Below are 20,089 nucleotides of genomic sequence, written 5' to 3'. Positions count from 1 at the left end.
TTTTGAGCTTACATTAGATAATCTTATAATGATAGTGACGTCTGAAGTATGGGGTGTAACATGTTCAATCCTATATTCTTTAGTATTGCCTAGGACTCCTGGGTGAGTTTCAATATACTTAGCTTATTCTCTTATGTGTGGTCAACTGGGATAAGTCCTGATGCTTGAATGTCTTGTTAACCCAGAGTCGATATATTTTCACCTACCATGACTTCTTGTATTGTTTTGAACCTTTGTGTTATGACTGATACTCAGCATGTAAAGTTTCTCTTGTTTAACTAAGTGATTGCTTGTCAACTTTTGTAGACCATGCCCAATAGCCTTTTGGTTATTCTGTTTGGCCATAACTAGTTGTGATCATATTTTCATTAGGCTCTCATGTTAAAACTTCCATATACATACTACTACTCACCTTTGTTTCTGAATGACTTTTCTAGACCTCCATGTTAAGACTCTTATGTCTAAAATCCCCCTGTAGGCTAGTTTTGGACCATGCTTTACCTTGAAATTCTATTTGGAGTGGTTTTCTATCTTATAATGTTCAATCCTGTCACCTTGAACCTTTTTTTGTTGAAAATATAGCATGTGCCTACCTTGTGTATGCCTTGTATGCCCGCCAAGACTTCGTGTAATCCTGCCTCTTTGTCTTTGGTTAGAAACTGCTATTAGCTACAACCTTAAGAACTTAGTGTGTGGATTCCAAAGATTGTTTAATTGACCTAGTATGTAGTTTGTCACTTGTATGGTTAGTTTGGCATCCAATTGGGTAAGTAAGGCATTAGTTTAGGCTTGGTTTGTTGGGCCATATGTGTTTGTTACACCCCGTACTTTTATGTTAGAATTTGTTTTAAGTGAATCAATATGAGTCGGAAAGTTGAAGGATCTTTAAAAAGATAATGGTGGGTTAAAACAAGTTTTAAAGAAGTATCGTGAGGGTTGTAAGGTTAAGAACTTAATCGAATCGAAGAAAATAAGTTTCGTCGAAAGTCAACAAGTTGGGAATGTTATAACCTGTACTTGTGGGGTGAGACTAGGGTGCTTAAGATGATAAGAAGGTAAGGTTATGAGGTATTTTAGTCGTATAATAGTCATGTGTTAAGGTTTGAAGCCAAGCAAGTTATGAAACAAAAGTCGACAAAAGTTGTCGCAAGTTACGTTCATTATTTTACTGAACATTTAGGTCTAATATTACTAAGCTTTTATCTCAATGCACTGGGATTTTTGGGGTGATATACCCACCACATGGAATATCTACGAGTCTGGTTTTCAACGCATTAAACCATTCATCGATACGACGTCAGAGTAGAGAGATATTTGTATTTTTGCCATACTACGCAAGCAGCTCCTGTTGAGACCCACTTGAGACGTCCACCGACCTTACTTCTTGTAAAAGATATTTTTGTCATGCCCCGACCTTGGGGAACGCAACCGGCGCTCAACCGGGTTACCCCGGTCGAGCAAGTCTATACAATGTCGTCTACCCAACTCACCCATAAATAAAGAGAAGAATACATTTCATTAATTAGACTGTAAGAGGTCATGTGTACAACACCGGTTCATTTCCATAAGTTACATCATTAACAAGTCTTCAAAATAGTACACTATACAATCATAGTTAAAGTGGAACAGATGATACGATTACAACATTTTAGTTTAACTTTCCCAAAATAAGATACAACCCATACTATGTCTATGGGGCCTCTAACAAAACAAAGAGTGCTACGAAAGTACCGGCAACAAGGCCCCAGCTATACCTCAAAATGCTATGTATAAAGGACAAGAGATACAGGACCCCAAAATGAATTGGGGCTCACCAAGTCAGCTGAGGAGAGGGTGTGCTGCTATCACTGATCAATATCCCCTTCTATGGAACCACCTGCATCCATTAAAGATGCAGCGCCCTCGACAAAAGGGACGTTAGTACATATGGAATAGTACTAGTATGTAAAACTGAACACCCTCTCAATAGAACGAGTAACAGTAAACAGAGAAGAAAAAAAGAAATCAATAAGAGACTCAAACAATATCAAGGTGTCAAATTAGGGGAAAGGTAAATTTCAAGTAAGTTTCAGTCCTTTAAGTTGGGAGATTTTTAGCACCGATACACTACCGTATTTTTAGCACGGAGTTCGATCTCAGCTCGATCGGCTAAGCCATATCACCCCGAGACATCCACTCACAATACCACCATGTGCGCGGCATGGTGTCCGATCTCAGCCCGATCGGCTACCCCGTCTCACCACAATGCCGTGTGGGTCGACATCACATCACATCTCGCTAGCAATAATCTCATCCCATTTAAGGGGAAGCATCTTGACACATCAATCTCATCCCATATAAGGGGAAACAACTTCATCACATTAACACGGGGATTTACCCCTCAATCACTCCTACACCAGCACGTGTAGTTTCGGGGTTAGGTTCATTTGACCTACCCTTCCTCGGGGGCTAAACGATACTCCCAAAGCATTTATTATTAAAAGTATTCACTAGCCCTTTCATAATCGTTTACACATCTTTCCATTTCACTAGCACTAGCAGCCATAATTTTAATGTCGTTCTTGGCACGTTGGCCGTAATTCATATTTCATGCTTACTATTTCACTTTCAAACATCATCACGGATCATCAATAACAAACATTTCTATTCAAGACTTTAAGTACACATTTGAGCAAATAAGGGTCTTAGGCACATGTGACTTCCTACATAGTTCGACATGATAACTTTCATTAAAATCATGTTTTTGAAGTCATAACATATTAACACACATCCCATACTTAAATCACATTCCCGAAGGATAACACAATAAGATAAAAACATTTGGAATAGTCAAATTTATAATGATCAACTCGAGGCTTACAAGAACATCGTGAGACTCAACTCTAAGAGAGAAGTTTAGCCAACATACCTTACCTTGAGCTTCCTTAAATTACTACAATATTCCGAAAATCTTAGCCACTTCGATCTATTTAACAATATAGCAAAATTGAACACAAATTAGGAAGGAGTTCATGGTTCCAATTCATTTGAGAATTTTATCAAACACTAGGTGGGCATTATGTTTTCTAGCTTCTCCTATGATGGATTTCCCTCACCCCACAACCCAAGGTCTACCCATTTGGGCTCAACTGCCTTCCCACACTCATTATTGTACATGCATGCATAGATACACTCTCATACCCAAGAATTGCTTGTCTTATTACTTATTTTTAGTTAAATCTCGAAATTGAGGGTAAGGGTGTAGAATCTTACCTCTAGGATGAAGATCATGTGACTCTTTCTTGTGAATTCTTCAAGACTTGAGCCAAGATTGGTAAACACTTAGCTTAGGGATCCCCTCCTTACTCTAGACCAATTTTTTCTCTCTAAAATACCAGTTAGGACCAACCAAAATAGACCCCAAGTTGTTTTTATAAAAATGGGATCGGGTGAAATTTTTCAAACTTAAACTCTACGAAGCCGGGTCTACAGTCGCAGACCCGATCGTAACTGGGCTGTTCGGGTTGGGTCTGCGGTAGGTCTGCGGTCGTATAATGGACTGCAGAACCTCCTTCTGAAGTTTCTCATGTGGTCTTCTGCGATGAAAGTGTGACCCGCAAAATGATTATGCGGCCGTATAATTGACCGCAAAATATCATCCCAAATTTACCCAGTTCTCTGCTTCACTCTGCGGCGGACATGCGGTCCGCAGATCAGTTCTGCGATCGCAAAAACACCCTACTCTGCCAAACATTTTCTTCCACTCCCCAATGCGCTGTTCAACCCACCCTACTCTCATGTTGGCTTCTACCTTGGCACTACGAAACCCCGAATTTTAGGTGAAATTTTACGGGACCTTACAATTTCAGCTTTATTTTGGGTCATTTATCACCCAACATTCATCCAAAATATCTCCAAATCCCCCGCTAACATATCCCCAGAATCAAACTCAAGGTAAATCAACTCAAATTATCATCAAAAGTGTTAAAGACTACAAGAGAATGCTTCTATGATGTTGTGGTGTGATCAAGGGCTATTGTGAGCTAAGTTGAGATGGGGTTTCGAGTTTTAGATACTTTCCAAGGTATGTATAATATCTTCTTTATTGTTCCTAAGGTTAATCTTGTGTTGGTTGTGTTGTTTGAGTGAAAAACCATAAGATAGCACTTGAAAGAACATGAGACATGGTTATCTTTTTGGTTGGACTGTTTTTTGGAAACATATATGGTTTGTGGTGGCTGGAAATTATGAGAAATAATTTGATAATGCTGTGGATGCTGTTGTTAAGATTTTCTAGGTGTTAACTAAGTTTATTGAAGAACAAAATACGAAACACAAGTGGTTGACGATAAAAGTTAGGGTGCTAGGCGTATGGGGATGTTTTGGAAGTCATTTTGTGGATGCTTTAAACTAGGAATCATGTAGTACATATAAATATGATGTTTCTACGGTTGTGAATCAATTTATGAAATAAGAGTTGGATTCAATTTATGTTTTGTTATTAGTAAAAATGAGCTTGCCGCTCAATATGATGGTTAAGATAATCAAAGAAGCTCATATTGGATTATATTATTGTTGTTGCTATTGTTGATTACTGCTATTATTGTTGGCCTATTGATGACCCTCAGTGGTCTTTGGGATGTAGTACAAACACGGGAGTTGCTGCCCAATTTTCCATAAGCTATACGACTAGCAAAATACAATGGTACGACATTATATGTTGACGACAATATCATTTCACTTTTTATAGACGCAAGAAGTTGTGTTGAGCTTGGTTGAGGAATAATGAAGTGATCATACATGTATGTTTAGGCACTTCCTTCTTTCTTTTGGCATGATCTAAAGTGAAATGAACGTAAATGATACGCTACTTCCTAAAGGATCTATTCCTAGCAGCTAAGGTTGTCCATGCTGTTCTTTCCTTATAAAGTCATTCTAAGCTAGTATGTATGATCCTTGAATCCTATTGAGGTTCATATTGATGGTATGTATTTCCATAATGTTAATCGAAGGTGCAACGACCTTACGTCACTCCGAAAGGTTTAAAATATGATTTCACGAGTCCAACATGCATTATATATATATATATATATATATATATATATATATATATATATTTTACTCTACCGAGCTGCACTAAAGTCGGCCGGGTACGACACCTGTTGTACAACCACTGATCAGTTGGGTTTTACCAAGCTCCACGTGGCCGGGTACGATTCTATCGAGCCTGATGATGGTCGTGTACTTTTTATCGAGCCTATTATGGCTAGGTACGATATGATGATGATGATGCCCACAGAGGCGAATGTTTTTAAAATCTTATGTATATATATGTATCATGCATTTCATGTCAGTACCCCTAAGAGGTACTCAGATGTTACAAGTTGTATCTTCTCTATCTCTCTTTACATTATTGTTCTTATTTATGCTTTCTAGCCTTACATACTCGGTACTTTATTCGTACTGATATCCCTCTTGCCTGAGGATGCTGCATTTAAGGTCTACAAGTCCCGATAGACAGGTTGACGATCCTTCTAGTTGGCTATCAGCTCAGCGAAAGGTGTTGGTGCACTCCACTTGCTCCGGAATTGCCTATTTGGTAAGAATGCCTTGAACATGTATTGATTGGTATGGCGGGGCCCTGTTCTTACCCTTATGACATTTATGTACTATTAGAGGCTTTAGACAAATGTCATGTATATGGATACTTGTATGGCCTTGTCGGCATATGTTTTGAGTGTACAAATGATCATGTCGGCCTTATAGGCCCGTATGTAACATGCATAAGTTTTGTATATCATGTTAGGTCATCCTATATCAAGTATTTCCTTATGTTTTATTCTGGTTATCTGATGACGACCTTTCTGGCTCATTTACCCATGATATTATGATAAGAAAGATACGTTACGTTGGTGCTCAGTTAAGTAAGGCACCGGGTGCTCGTCGCGGCCCTTCAGATTCGATCGTGACAAACTTGGTATCAGAGTAGGTCTGCCCTAGGGATGTATACAAGCCGTGTCTAGTAGAGTCTTATTTATGAGTGTGTTGCATGCCACACTTATAAACAGGAGGCCGCGGGATATTTAGGATTGTTACCTTCCTTTATTCTAGATCATGCGAAAGAGCGGAACAGTAGGGAATCGAGTCTAACGTATGCGTTGATATATGTTGTACAAATATGTCATTACCCAGAAGAGCTGCGGCCAGTCCGGATGTTAAGGAAGGATTGGGAGGGGGTATGAGACACACACCCTCTATTAAGACATATCCGTCTGAGGACTAGGGTGAGTCACTCCCTCAGATAGCCCCGATTCCACTAGTACTAGAGTAGTAGAGGGAAGCTCCAGCATCATTAACTCTGCGAGTTCAACCACCGACCCTGTCTATGTAAGAACAACAGTATAAGAATCGACGCAGTTGGTAGCCTCTCAGGATTTGCATCACCTGAGGGCCCTTGATAGTGATAGAGCCCTTGAAGGGTCAGGAAATTCACAACCTAAGGAGTTCAGAGAGTGAGAGCCATCTATATTTCCAAGATATGATTTTGATGAAGCTATGGTATGGACTAAGAGGGCCAGGGCAGTTGATGATTACATAGGACTGCTGGATGATGGTAGGCTATAGCAAATTGGGTTTGCGTAGTGACTTGCGCGTGACCAGATAAGTAAAGCAATATTAGACAACTAAAGAATGAGGCCTGTTAGAGTATGAGAAGTCGAGAATCAAGGATGTTTTGTTGAAATTACATTGAAAGAAATGAGAAGTGGAATGTTGTGAAAGGTTTGTGCGAAACCAAATAGAGCAATATGAGTGAATGGGGAAGACTATTAGGGGACATAAGTTAAAGTATGAGAGTACAATAAGATTCGTAGGAAAGTGAGCGCTAAGGTTATAAAGCAATATGGGCCCCGTTTTTATTAAAAGTGGATTAGTAATTTTAACGGGGATTATCAAAAGGTCAATTTAACCATACAGATATAAGGTGTTGATATCGGAGGATGACTTAGGATGAACAAGAACTAAGGCACCGATTAGAGACTCAAATGATTATCACACTAGCTAGTATTGCAATGATAGAAAGAGTGAATAAGCAGAAGGAGGAAGAGGATTAGTGGGGGAAGAACCCTAAAAGAAATTGGTAAGGATATCCTTGACAAACCACGTGAACTTAAGTTAAACTCGTCGAAAGAAGGTATACCAACAAGAACGTATGAATCTCTATGTATATGGACACCTATAAATTGTATCAGAGGAAGAAAGGTTACCCATAGGTCAATCGTAACCTACCAGAAATGCGGACCTACGGAAGGCGCAAAAACGAGTAGTACTTCAAGCGTGAAACATTGAACTATTTTCCTAAGGGGGGAAGACGAGGTGGTAAAGCACTAAGTCAAGAGTATTTTTGTTTAACAACAAAAAGATTGGAGGATTGGGACAGAAAGGCGTATAAGCAATTTTAAAGTGACGCACGGGCACAAAGGATATGGAAAAGAGACAATATTGGTTTATAAATTGACGACAAGCATAGTCAAACACTTTATACATGGGAATGTTAACGTGACGAATTTGTTAAATTTGGAAGATATAACTCCAAAGGAAATTGCTGAGATTGAAAGGAGAAGGAAGAACAATCATAAGGATACAGAAAGGGACCCGAGTACGATGACTCTTGAAATTAAAGATAGACCATGGAAATGTCTAAATGTTGAAATCATGAGGGATAATCGAGATAACAACAAGAACAAGAGAGTTAGTACAATATTTCAAGGAAAAAAAATCTAAATAAGAGAAACCATCAAAGTGGAAACAATAAAGTTGACATCAAGGATAAGACTTAGGATAGACAATAAGGAAAGGACGAAGTAGAAAGAAGCAGTATGAAGGTAAGATGTTTCACAATGTCAGTTTCTTCTATAAATCGGAACCTAACCAATGAAGAATACGTCAAATATATACCGTAACAAGAAGATGAAAATCAATAGATGAGGTCCAGAACTATATATACAAGGGATTCAGAATGTGTGGGAATTATATCAGGGTTGCAAATAAGGAATATTGGAATATAAGCCTAATAAGAAGCCATTGACAACTAGGGGAAGTGGAAAAAAATAAGGAGGAATGGAGACACATAATGATATACATGTTTCATATAAGACGGTTTATAACTAGAATAAAAAGAGCGTAATCAATATTGTAACAGGTGCATTTAGTCGTAAGTCACGAGTGGTTTGGTAAATGAGCAAGCCCAAAATGAAAAAGGGTTGACTAGAGGTCTTCACCAATTAACAGGTTCAGAATATGCTTGGCAGACTCAGTAATAAATATATAGTGGCCAGGAATATGGTAGAGTCATCTCTTGTAGATAGGGAAGATTTCCGTTTTAGGGAAAGTTAAAAGAAGTATTCAGCAAGAGAAAACTACAGCTTTTTGAGTCTATTGAAGAAGGGATCTTGAAAAATCATGGCCGATTGTGCATTGGGACAAAGATTCATTATTCACGCTATTCTATTCATCTCGGAACATCAAAAATATACCATGATGTTAAAGGATTACATTGGTAGAACGACATGAAGGAAATCATTGTAGGGTTAGTAGCATAATATTCCAGTTGTTGATCGGACAAAATACAACATCAAGAACCCAATGGATTAACACGAATAAAGTAACCCAATATGGAAAGGAGAAAAGATTGGCATAAGATTTGTTATAAATATAGAAAGTTTGATTCCACATGGACGACTGTGGTTAGTTTGACAAAAATCAATTTATTTTTACTGGACAAATTACTAAAGGTTATGTAAAACGGAAGAATGCAGAAGGTAGATCGGGTACAAAATGTTTCTGCCTCGATTACGGTTAATAGAGGTGCTCAGTTACAGATGGCTTCTGAAAGCCCTCTCAAGAAACATGGGTACATAAGATAGTTCTAGCAAGTAAAGCGTACAATTCAGATGCTTAAAGACATATTACAAGCTAAGATGCCAAATTTTATAGAAGGATGGGATAATCAATTACCGACTATTGAGTAGTGCACAACAATAACTATAGTAGTATCTATACATGCGGGAGGATCATAAGAAAATATTTTAAATTACACAGAGTAACTCCTTATAAAGCATGATGCAGAAGGAAATATTAATTTCACATAAGGCAGTTTGAATGACGGAATTATTCGACCTAATATGATGTATCAAGTTATAGAAAAGTCAGCCTATTTCAAGCGTGTTTGTGCTTAAAAGCGTCACAGATCGAACCCCAAAATGCGCTGACAATACTTAAGGAAATCTCGAGTTGATAATGAGGCCTTCTTGAAAACTTTGCTCATGAAGAGCATAATAACTTAATGGACAAGCTAATAAAGACATATATAAATCCATGTCCAAACTACCCAAGAAGGGACTAAAGTGAGTTTTCCCTCAGAATTAGGATCCGTTCACCCTGTTATCATGTTCTGATATTGAAGAAGTGCATTAAATGCTATACAAGTAATAAATGATCGATCTTATGAGAAGATTCTAGTAGCTATAAATGAATCATGAATCTATGTTGTAGAAGCACATAGATTGGTAGTGATTGTATTGAAAATTGTAATTTAAGTTGTGATTGTGATTACACCTCCACCCGCACACATTGGGGTGAGGTGGCAGGGCCGCTTTGTGTAGAGATTGTGATTGTGATTATACCTCCACCCGCATACATTGGGGTGAGGTGACGGGGCCACTTTGTGTTGATCGGACTCCGTGCTAAAAATAAAACACTGTTGTATATCGGATATCGATGCTAATGATCCCCTAACCAAAAATATATATATTATATCTGTATTTTGAAAATTGTTATGTTTTAAACTTGGCATTTGGATATTGTTGATTGTTACTTGTTGTTTCCATAGTTTTTCCCCCTTCTTATATTCGCATTCTATTTTGAAAGAGGACATTTTAGCTTTTCATACTAGTACTATTCCATATGTACCAATGTCCCTTTTTTTCGGGAGCGCTGCATATTCAATGGATGCAGGTGGTTCATCAGTGGGCATCTTTGACCCTAGTTAGTAGTTACTCCCTATTCAACTGATTTTGGTGACCCCTACTCTGTTCCGGGTTTTATGTCATTTGACGTTGTATTTTGTGCTTTGAGATATAGCCGGGGCGTTGTTGCTAGCACTTCCATTCTTCACTTCTGTTGTACTTAGAGGCTCTGTAGACAGGTTGTGGGTAATGTTTGATGTTGGGAATTAAACTATAAGTGTTGGTATTTGGAAAACCTGTTTTTCATCATATCTATAAACTTGTAATATTTTGAAAATCGTAAATGGATATCTTTTAAATAATGGGAAAAGAATGTGGAACACTTTATTCTCCTCCGTTATATCTCTTGATATTGATTTGATATTGGTCATGGGTAAGATTGGATAGAAGGAATCAAGTAGGCTTGCTTGACCGGGGTATCTCGGTTGAGCGCCGGTCGCGCTCCCCAAGGTCGGGGCGTGACAAGCTTGGTATCAGAGCCTAAGGTTTTAAAGTGTCCTAGGATGTCTTAGAGCCGTATCTAGTAGAGTCCTTCTTATCGGTGTGTTGTCGACCACATCTATAATTAGGAGGCTACTTGGACATTTAAGAATTTTACCCTTCTTTGATACTCCAGATCGTGCGATAGAGCTCAAGATAGGAAGCTAATTTCCTTGCCATGTCTCATTTTTCAGATGAGTGATCCTCGAGTTTGAAGCAGCAAGGAGGAGATGACCCCTCCATTAAATCTGGGAGAGATTGCACGAGTTCTTTGTTGGGAGAATGTGTCGAGCCTTGGAGGGATTGAAAGAACCTGTTGCTAAAAGAAGTGTCCTTATTCCTATAAATGTCACCGCACCACCGGATCATGTGGTGAGAGAACCTAAGAAACGAAAGAGGGTTGTTGGTACCAATGAGCCAAATTGTTTGATTTGTAAGAAGCGCGACTTGGGGAGATGTTGGATGACTCTTGAAATATGCTATAGTTGTGGAAAGAGGGGGCACCGGAAGAACAAATACCCTAGGTTGGGTACACTCATCCCGGTCTGCCCGATATGCGAGAAGGAACATTTGGCATCGTGTCATGAGTATGATCATTAGCGTGTTAGGGGTGGTAGATTTGGGAAATTCCAAAGGCCCACACAGCAAACCGGTACAGGGATTGTTACTCCTGCATTTGAGGGCTAGAGGAAAGATAAGGGGGATGCTTATGATGTATGCAAAAAGGATGAATATCATGTCAGTGGGGCGAGTCAGTTTAGCGGACCTCATCCTCATTGTGGGAAGTGTAGGAGATGTCATTCAGGGGTATGTCACTATGGTACCAATGTATATTACAGATGTAGAGTCAGGGGGAATTAGTTAAGGCACTGCCCCGTCAATCTAAAGTTACCAAGTAAGTCATTCCTTAGTACATCATTCTGAACACCACATACTTTTCCTTGTTGTATATGTACATCTATATTGAGAGCCTGCATAGATATGGTCTTAATAAGAATTTTAATCACAAAACATTACATGTATCTACTCTTTGAATAAGACACATTATTTGTGAAGCCTCTTTATCACAATTCTTTTACTTACAACCTCTTGCGGAATTGATTTCTATAATGATTTCCTTGAAATGAGTTATAACCCTAGGTTAATACTTCCCACTTGCTTCCCCAAATTTTCAACAAAGGACTATACCTGATGAATTTCTTATAGAACCTTCTGATTCAAATGGATAACATCTGCTCACTTGTGCTTATGCATGATCCATCATAATGTTTACCTACGTGGTATCAAATCTAATATAAAGCAGCCTAGCGTTGAGATATTTCCTGAGCCACTCTCTCTTTCTTGTGCATATGACCCCTATGGTTTGAACAGTCACTTTACTCCCTTTGCGAACATTATCATAAACCCCCTTTACTATTTAGTAACGTAAGAGCATATCTCAGTACCTATCATATGTGTACATGTCAATTGAAATGGTCACTTGTTTGCATAAAGTCTCTCTGAAATTTGAGATCCTCACACATCCGTCATAGGAAGATCTTGTGTTGCCCATCTTAGTATAACTTTCGTGTCCACTTAGGACATTTCGCAGTAAGTAGCTCACTTTGTTCCTAGTATTGTAGTTACCCATGACGTGGCCTGGTATTATAGTTTGGGAGTTAATATAGTAGAAACATGTCCAGCTCATAATAAATATTCATTTTCTATTTACACCTCTGCAACATGTACTGACTGTATTCCTTAGTTAGCAAGTACATTGTGTTAGTTTCCCGACCTTTATTGAATAACCATGAGAGATCGCGTCCTTTTATATGTCGCTGTAACACTTCCTTTCTCATAAGGACCCTTAATAGGCTCTCTGTCAAGACCAAATACACATTTGGGGTTATCATAGCATCGCGTCTGCTTCTCATGTTTTCCTACCTTTCATTAGCATCTGGGCACTTTTCGAGTCACAAGACCCGTGGCGAACTCATTATGAACATCTGCAAACCTTCCATAATTATTTTATAGTGTCTCCCTGGGTTCCGTTATCTTTAAACACTCGGCTTCTAGAATCATTGACTATGTCATTTTCATGTGCGGAGATTTCACTATCCTTAATGTTCCACATCCTTGGGTGGATAGGCGTTATTTGTATTTCTCCCCGGAGCATCATATCACCCATTAGAACCTTTCTAACCAATGATGTCAGTATGATGATTAACCATGTCAGCGCTATTGGTAGTAACCTTCATGTCTTTTAGGATATAACCTCCTGAAATGCCCTTCTCAGTACATTGATGGATTCCTGAACAATTCTAGCCCAATCTCGAACCTCGTTGTTCCTATTTGTAGTAAACCTATCGAGGGTTGTAGGTTCAAGCATGTCAAAGAATAAGCATCATTCTATGATCAAGCATATTGGGTAGGAACTCTATGGTCATATGCATTCTAGCACATCATAGGATAATTGTTGAAGGTTGCCAAAAGTTTAATTTGGTTGTCCGACATAGAGATTTAGAGTTGAAGAAAGTGAACGGGTTATACTTCAGATTTTCCCCATGAAGATATTATGTGAATTCTAATTAAGGTAAAGTAGGTGTAGTACACATTGGGCCTTATGGAATCTTGAGGGAAATAGGCCGAGCTATGTGTATGATGTCCCCCATCGTTGTTCTCCATGCACCTTGTGTTTCATGTGTCTATGTCCGAGAAGGTAGTTGGGAATCGTTTGTCTATCATTCCGGTGGAAGATATGGAAGATGAAGTTAATGGGTAATTGTCTTATGAGAGTGTTACACCTCATGTTTCCATACGTAAAAGTATGCCATAAGCAAATTGGTAAAAGCTCGAAAATGAGATATTACATCCCGTATTTTCGTACGTTAAAGTATCGTCGTAAGTTAATTAACATAAGTTCGGGAATGGGGTTATTTTGAGATTATAAGCATTATGCTATTTCAAACAAGTGATGAGTAAATTCGTGAAGTTGAGAGGATAAGCAAGTCGAAGAAAATGAATTTCGTCGAGGTTTGACATTTTGGGATAAAATACGGCCCTAGCTAAAATACCCGGTATTTATGGACTAGTACCATATAAGGTACCCCATGACCATGATAGTAAGTTATATAATGTGTATTAAAAATGAGTAGTATTTTAAGTAAGTTGAGATAATTCTTAACTATGTGAATAGTTGGTGTAATTAATGATTTTTGGTGGAAAATTAGCTAATTAATTAAAATCTTTGGGATAAAGATTAACGTGGCAGCTTTTTCCTTAAACACCTTGTGACTCTTACATTTACTAAATAGGTGGAATGAATCCAAAATGAGTCTTGGATAAGGGATAGTTACGGTGGCAGTATTTAAATCAAGGAAATATAAGAGTTATTTCCTTTCCTTTGATTCACTTTTTGGAGGATAACATTTCAATCTCTTAAGAAAGAAATCCAACAAAGCTTAAACGTTATTTTCTTATTTCTTAAGAGAAGTTTCAGCCAAGCATAGAAACGTTACTATTCAAAATCACTTTCTAATCCAAGAAATATTAGCAACGTTAATTCCATTTCCAAATAGCAACGTTGTTGCAAAATTTTTAAGGAAAGGTTTTGGCCAAGTTTTCTTTGCTTGATTGCAAAATTTCCATAAGCCACGTGATTGCTTCAAGCTTTTCATACGACTTGTTCCATATTTTGTCGCAATTAACGTGCGTTAGAGGAATTGTCAAGAGAATCGGCTCAGGTATGTTAAGGCTATCCCTTTTTAATTTTTGGCATGATCTATACGACACGAACGAAACGAGCAAATGCACAACTTCCATAAATAACTCTATTCATAGAAATATTAGGGGTGTCTATATTCTTGATTCCCCATGTGAATCATTATTATATCTTCTGTTCATGTGTCTCAGAAAAATACATATTTGATAAAATTTATCCGACATGCATATTATTTTTATGACATTCCGTGATAATCTTATTAACGTATTTCTTATGCATTTCATGCATTTATACATGTATATTGACCCATGACCAGATGGCGTTATATACGCGTATATTATATGTATATGGGATATGGGAAAAGGTTATGGCGTTATATACGCACCACCACCTAATCAGCTGGTACACGTTGATGATTTGTCCATAGTGGCCGAAATAATATGATGGGATGCCCTTAGAGGCTTGATGATGTTATGAACACATATATCTATGCATGGTATGACATTTATATGCATATGCATGACGTTATAAAAGTGAAATGATTCATAGAGCTATGCAGACGTACATGTCGAGTCTTTTACTCCATGTTTCTCTCATGTCTATTATTTACTGATTTTTCATTCCTTACATACTCGGTACATTATTTATACTGACGTCCCTTTTTCCTGGGGACGGTGCGTTTCATACTCGCAGGTCTCGATAGACAGGTCGAGATTCCTCAAAGTAGGCGATCGGCTCAACGGAAGATGTTGGTACACTCCATTTGTTCCGGAGTTGCTTATGTGGTCAGTATAATTAGGACATGTATTGATTACTATGACGGGCCCTGTCCCGACCTTTATGACATTTATGTACTCTTAGAGGCTTGTAGACATATGTCGTGTACGTGAAAGATTGTACGGCCTTGTCGGCCTATGTTTTGAGTTTATAAATGATGATGTTGGCCTATTAGGCCCGTATGTCACGTGTATATGATGATGTAATAAGAAAGATACGTTACGTTGGTACTCGGTTGAGTAAGGTACCGGGTGCCCATCGCAGCCTGTCAGTTTAGGTCGTAACAATAGTGGTATCAGAGCAGTTCTGTCCTAGGGAGTCTACAAGCCTTGTCTAGTAGAGTCTTGTTTATGGGTGTGTCGTGCACCACACTAATAAGCAGGAGGCTACAGGGCATTTAGGACTGTCACTCTTTCTTCTTGCTCTAGATCGTTTGGTAGAGCTCACTTATAAGAATTCACATTCCTAAATTCTATTCTATTCGTAGTACAACGATGCCTAGATCTAGAAAGACGGTTGGTAAGGGATTGATTGCGGCTGTGGAAGAGTTGAGTTAGAGGAACTCGATTTTTGCATCATGCTTATGATGAGTAAATGTGAGGTCTTCAGCAGATCTTATGGGTATTAAGACGTGTAAGCTTCTTGATAAGGAGCCTTAAGGCAAGAATATCGATCCACCCCTATAGTGAAGGGCAATGAGAGATTTAGAAGATAGCTACAAGTTTCAACAAGTAAAAGTAGCAAGGTGAGGAAGGGTACGAGGTGCCCAGTTAATGAAGATTATCAGTATTTACAATTCAGGCAGAGGAATATAAGCATTTTGAGTTACCTTCAATAGTAACAAAGGTATGTACAATTGGTCACACCCATTCCAGTTATGCCCTATGGGGGTCAACAAAAGTAGTATAAGAGAAGGATGAGATATCAGGATCTGGTTGGGGTTAGAGTAACCCAAAATGATGGATGAATCCTTTTTGAGTTAGTTGACATTTCCGAAGGGTATTACAAAGGTGCTAATAGATCTCCTCGTGAGACACCCAGATGGTGCACTCTAAAATAGTACAGCTAGATATGAACACTACAAAGATAGGCACTAGAAGCCTTGAGGGATAAATATTACCTTAGTGTGGCTCCCGTCCCTAGTAGAGAGAGAACGTTAAGCAACCTGAAGAGCCACTGGATGGGGCAAAAAGCAAAAGAATGTCTTATTGAAATTTTCAGAATAAAGTGATATACATAAATGTTAGCGAAAAATAAGGAGAGAGTCAATAAAGTATTATGAGTAAGATATGATACATGGATGACAACGGTAGATAAAAAAAATGACAGTATTACATAGTTTATAATCAAGTGAAGGATTAGACGGGAGGGTGACAAGCCTTGAGACAACAAAAGAACATAGGCCATGAAGTCATGTCCTCATTTAGAAAACAAATAAGTTCGTGACTCTAACGTGATTACCAAAAGGAAAAGTTAGACTCGGAGTAGTAGAAATTAGTATGGACTGGTGAATAAGGTAAACTAAACATGAATTAGGGATTGAGTGATTTGATAATGATCGACATCATGAGAATTTTATATTTCGTTTCGACAATAACAGAATAGACAATAGTAGAAGATTCATGAGAAATTCAGAGAATGATCATTCAGGAAGATGCTTCCCTAAAGCAAGCATTATGAGCAAAGTTAAGCTTAAGGGACAGTATGTGCCAGTTATACTAAGTGTCACCCTCGCGAGTAAGGAATTTTGTTATCCTTGGTACAGAAGGATTACCGCAAGGCGAGTAAGGGTCATCAACGATGTGAAACGATGCCAAAGATGAAGAGGTAAAACATCTATAGGTACATTGTCGTAGCGCTAAATATTAGTACTTCCTCGAAGAGGGGAATGTGGAGTGAGGTGGCATTAAGTTAGAATTAAATGGTTCTAGTAATTATGGAATGGTAGAGGAAGAATGCGATAAAATGAAAAAGGGATGAGATTGCACTTATTCAAAGCCTACAGATATGCTACGATTCCAGAACATTATGCAAACACGACGTCAAGGAAAGGAAGTAAGGATCCCTGCCCAAGATGTTATTGATAGACAAGGAGTCAGTGCGAGACGTAAGTTAAGACAAAGAAAATAACCCAAGAAAGATAACGCGGAATATTGATATGAGAATGAGCCAACGAGTAGTCAGTAATTGATTCAAGAAGAGCCTAGTTATGGCTAAACAGGGGGTTACAGACGAGGTAGCAGATATTGCAAGATAAACATAGTAAAACCCAATATGGTGAATCCAGTCTCGTAGATATGACATCGTGATCCTTGAGAAATATTCAGATAGGAGTTGGGGTAGTTAAAGGTACCATATGAGTGCTACGGAGATAAAAGAGAGTTCCACTGGGAAGTTAGTCAAAATATCAAGTTCAGAAGCAACCCTACAAGCACAAGGGGGTGGAAGTAAGTAACTACGAATAATTATAGGCAAGGAAGGACATCAAAAGGTCCGTCAAGTATACAATGTAATAAGCTCACAGCTTTACAAGAGTCAGAGAATCCTCCCTAAATACTACAATGTAAGACTAGCTGAGAAAGTAAGGAAGGAAGCTTTAACCTAAGCCGGGTGACCTAAGGAGGAAATGGTCTTATAACAACAGTCTCACAACAACATTGTATGCACTCCATAAGAAAATGGCACCTACTGTGGCTAATGAATGGGAAGTAAAATCAGAAGTGATATTCAAGATCATATGAGTTGTATAGAATTCCAATATGTGTGGGCACCAAGATAAGCTAAGTATGCACGCAAAAAAAAAAGAAAAAGAAAAGGAGGGGCAAAAAGACCAGAAAAAGTAATTTCTCACGTTTGAAGAAAGCTGAGATGGGACAAAAAGAATTATTCGATTCATGATCCAGAGTTAGTTACGTTATGAACTCACTTGAGAGTTTGGAGTTTTATACATGCATCATATATAGCCGTAGAAGATTCCGGTATAAGTTAAAAGAAAGAATTGAGCCCAGGTCATAGACGAAGGATTGAATTATTAAAGGATTGTATCATGGATATTCCTCAGCACCCATGAAAGGCTAAACGTAATAACTAATACCATGAACCACAAATAGGGAAGTAGCTTAAGCCTTTATAAAGGCTGATCAGAAGAAAGAGGAACTTCTGAGGAAACTAAAGAGTTATATCAGTGAAGTAAATCAAGAATCTGATTATTGGACCCAGAAAATTATAGAAATCGTGATTGAGAACATTACAGGATCATTCCTAATATCAGAGGTGCCAGAGAGATAGTACAACAATCATATTCTATAACGGCCCTACGATAAAGCCGGTTAGAAAAATACCAGCCTCATAAGAAGTCAGTACGAAACTCCCACCGGATTGTGTATACACCAGAGGTGCAAGTATGATAATAAAACTTCAAGTTATGGATGTGAATTATACCTATGTGGAAGGAAGGTCATGAAAGAGATACAAGATGCGATGCAAGATTTTAAGGTAAGTAAGGTAAAAGTGAATAACGTACGTGATACTCAAATACAGAAGGTTATGAATTGTCCATACTTCGGACAAAAGGCTAGAAGTACTGGGATTCAGTATCCAAAAATGATAGCACTGTCGTTAGTGGCATATTTTCCAGCCTATGGGTTCTAGGTATCGAGAGGTCTAAATTAAAAGAGTAAAGAAGAGTTTGAGACAATGCGATGTCTCGCTTGATATTCCAGAAATAACATAAGGAAATCTACGGTGCAAGCAAGTTGAAGGGAGGTTCGAGTAGTATAAATGGATATGTGTAAGTGGCAAACTAAAGTATGGTAAAGCGACAAGGTATTAGGAAGACAGGAGTAAGGATAAGAAAGGGCGAGTGAGAAGGTGACGAGAATGGATAAGTCCTCAGGATTAAGCCCATGAAAACAAGAAGAGTTGATGGTTTCTCTAAGTTATACAAAGCTCAGCATAGCCTGGATGAACTCCAAGGAGTCTAAGACTAATGACATTTAGAAGAAATGGAATGATGCCCTAGTAGTAGAATGAGGGTATAATTATGATGGATAAAGAATGACGTTTGGACCTTCGATTGAGTAATGACTTGAAGAGGATTTCACGAATTGTATGAGATTAATTTACCCACGTAAGATGAATCACATTGGGATGCTATGAAATACGGTTATGAAAGCTTGGTATTGCCCCAGGTGGATCAGTCTAATCATTTCAGATATTCCTCGATGCAACGTAAGCCCTAGTGGCAAGGTATGACGTAAGAAGTTTCAAGTTATTAGTGGTATATTGTAGATTAACATTTAGGTGAATCAACAATGGATGGATAAAAGTTACAAAGTATGAGCTGAGATTAGGTCGTCATTCTTATATTGAACAGTAATGAGAAAGCATTAAAGGACTTAGATTTATACATATGGGATAAGCAACAAGTGTAAGCTAGAAATTGGTAGCAGACCTCTGCAACGGTAAATCGAAGTAAGAATTATAGTATAATATGGCCTACTTAGATGTAGTAAAGCTAATGACGCCCAGAGGGACAGCTTGACATAATTTTGTATATGTTCACAAAATGAAGCCTAGAGATTGGCTAAAAGCTGGAGGAAAAATAAGAGAAGAGTAGCATAGGCGCACATACAAAGTTAGAGTCGTAAAGGCTGCATGATAGAAGGTAGCAACAGTTACGAGATTAGAAGGATTCCGACTACAAGTCGTGGTGTGAGAAAGAGGCTTAAAGGGGGGAATGTCCTGGCCTTTGTGATTCATTCACAGAACAATTGCTTAAATGGCAAGAAGAGTATTAAAGTATTCGCAAGAGCTATGGGTTATGAGAATGATAAGTGCATCAGTCAACATTCGAGGACGAATGTTCCAAAGGGGGGAATGGGGTTACACCCCATGTTTCTGTACGTAAAAGTATGCCATAAGCAAATTGCTGAAAGCTCAGAAATGAGATATTACATCCCGCATTTTCGTACGTTAAAGTTTCGTCTTAAGTTAATTAACGTAAGTTCGGGAATGGGGTTATTTTGAGATTATAAGCATTATGCTATTTCAAACAAGTGATGAGTAAATTCGTGAAGTTGAGAGGATAAGCAAGTCGAAGAAAATGAATTTCGTCGAGGTTTGATAT

This window comes from Nicotiana tabacum, chromosome 13 (genome assembly GCF_000715075.1).
Source record: "Nicotiana tabacum cultivar K326 chromosome 13, ASM71507v2, whole genome shotgun sequence".
NCBI lineage: Eukaryota > Viridiplantae > Streptophyta > Magnoliopsida > Solanales > Solanaceae > Nicotiana > Nicotiana tabacum.
The sequence above is the reverse complement of the archived record's forward strand: the minus strand, read 5'-3'. Positions refer to the sequence as shown.